The following is a 2234-nucleotide window of genomic DNA, read 5'->3' as shown; positions in this document are numbered from 1 at the left end:
ATCAAGTTAAGCGATGGAAATTAATCTCTCTTCCTCCTACCGAAGCAAAATTCAGACTTTGCTGTTTTTTTTCTTTTGGTAAAAAAAAAAAAAAAAAATCTCTGGTCCAAAGTGAAAATCATGGTTCAAATTGTAGAAGCCACTTAGCGAAACGTCTTTGCTGCAGTTTCGAGTTCCAATGGAGCGTTAGTGGCGGACGGTTTTATTTTTATTTTGCAAAATCTAAAAAAAAATAAAAACTCGTCTAAACTTGAATGGATCTCCGGATGGGTTGTCGATTCGAAAGAACTCAGTGATTTCTTTAAAGCAAAAACTTGTCCAATGGAGATCAACATGGATCAGGTGAGAGGCCAAAACCAGTCGTTCTCTGTTGAGAACGCTGGGTGCAGGGAAGAAGACGATGAACATTGGAATTTATGGTGTTTTAAAGAAGAATTTTTTTTACAGCCACACACTTTTCCACAAGGCACTCAAAAAGGCTTTTGAGGTCTTTTGCAACAAGGGTATTGGTGGCAGCTCAAGTGCAGAACTAATGGCTACTTTCTGTGATAATATCCTTTAGAAGGGAGGGAGTGAGAAATTGAGTGATGAAGCTATTGAGGAAACACTTGAGAAAGTAGTTAGGCTACTTGTTTATATCGGTGATAAAGATCTTTTTGCTGAATTCTATAGGAAAAAACTCGCTCGTCGACTTCTATTTGACAAGAGTGCGAGCGATGATCATGAGAGGAGTATTCTGACAAAGCTGAAGCAACAATGTGGCGGACAGTTCACTTCGAAGATGGAAGGCATGGTCACGGACTTGGCATTGGCGAGGGAGAATCATTCCAATTTTGAGGAGTATCTTAATAGTAATCCTCAAGCAAGTCCTGGGATCGACTTGACAGTCACCGTCTTAACTACAGGATTCTGGCCAAGTTATAAATCATTCGACTTGAACCTCCCTTTGGAGATGTTAAAGTGTGTGAATGTTTTCAAGGAGTTCTATGAAACAAAAACCAAACATAGAAAGCTGACGTGGATATACTCACTGGGTACTTGTAACATCAACGGCAAGTTTGATCCTAAAACTATGGAGCTGATTGTGACAACTTATCAAGCAGCTGCACTGCTGCTATTCAATGCTTCAAATAGATTGAGTTATTCAGAAATCATGACTCAGCTGAACTTGAATGACGATGATGTCGTTAGATTGCTTCATTCCCTCTGCTGTGCAAAATACAAGATCCTTAATAAAGAGCCAAAGAATAAAACCATATCTCCAACGGATCACTTCGAGTTCAATTCCAAATTTACAGACAAATTGAGGAGGATCAGGATTCGTCTCCCTCCAGTGGATGAGAAGAAGAAAGTGATCGAAGATGTTGACAAGGACAGACGATAGGCTATTGATGCCTCAATTGTATGGATCATGAAGAGTCAGAAAGTTCTGACTTATCAATACCTATCGATGGAATGTGTTGAGCAGCTCGAATACATGTTTAAGCCTGATTTTAAGGTAATTAAGAAGCGGATTGAAGACCCGATCAGTCGGGATTATCTCGAAAGAGATAAAAACAATCCAAACTTGTTCAAGTACCTGGCCTGATTACGTTGATTGTCAGATGCAGTACTATCACTCTATCAAGGATGTTAGACGTTAGAAATTGAACACAAGTTGATATAAATGATTTTGCAGTTACAGTGGCAGTTTTAGAGTACTCAGAACCATGAGGGACGATTCATGTCCATTTGACCTTGGTGTCCAGTTCAGTAATCTCTCTGACATTTCTCTTAATAAAGAAATATGAACCACACTTGAAATGATTTAAGAAAAAAAAAAAAAGGGGTTGGATTTCAAAAGTCAACCATTGAGGTTTTTTTTTTAGGTGAGTCAACCCAGTTGAACTCGTCTTACATCACGTGATGAACTAAGTATGTGCTATTTATGTTCTTTGTGTGATTTTATCATAATGTGTTGCCATGATATCCAATTTCGAATGTAATGAGTCGAGTCAACTCGTTTGAATTTATTGGTCTCATGCAATATATTGTTTGTTCTCATGCATTCCATTGATACTTAATGATAATGCTTCATGTGATATTTTCCATGTTCTATGATGTTGAATGCTACGAGATGAGTTAACTCAATAAATCTGCATTTGAATAGGGTTCATGGTTTCTTTTTTTTACCTAGTTGATATGATCATACCCCTTAGATACCTTGATTGATTGAATCTTAAGTCTCATGTGTT

General features: G+C 37.8%; 1 pseudogene; it reads left to right on the top strand.

Moving 5' to 3' along the window:
- The first annotated feature begins 451 nt into the window (after positions 1-451).
- On the top strand, positions 452-1796 carry LOC147391163 (cullin-1 pseudogene; annotated as a pseudogene).
- The last annotated feature ends 438 nt before the right edge of the window (positions 1797-2234 follow it).

The sequence above is a fragment of the Akebia trifoliata genome, chromosome 11, assembly GCF_017979445.1.
Source record: "Akebia trifoliata isolate Shusen 1 chromosome 11, ASM1797944v1, whole genome shotgun sequence".
In the NCBI taxonomy this organism is placed as follows: Eukaryota; Viridiplantae; Streptophyta; class Magnoliopsida; order Ranunculales; family Lardizabalaceae; genus Akebia; species Akebia trifoliata.
This window is presented reverse-complemented; position numbering and strand designations above follow the sequence as displayed.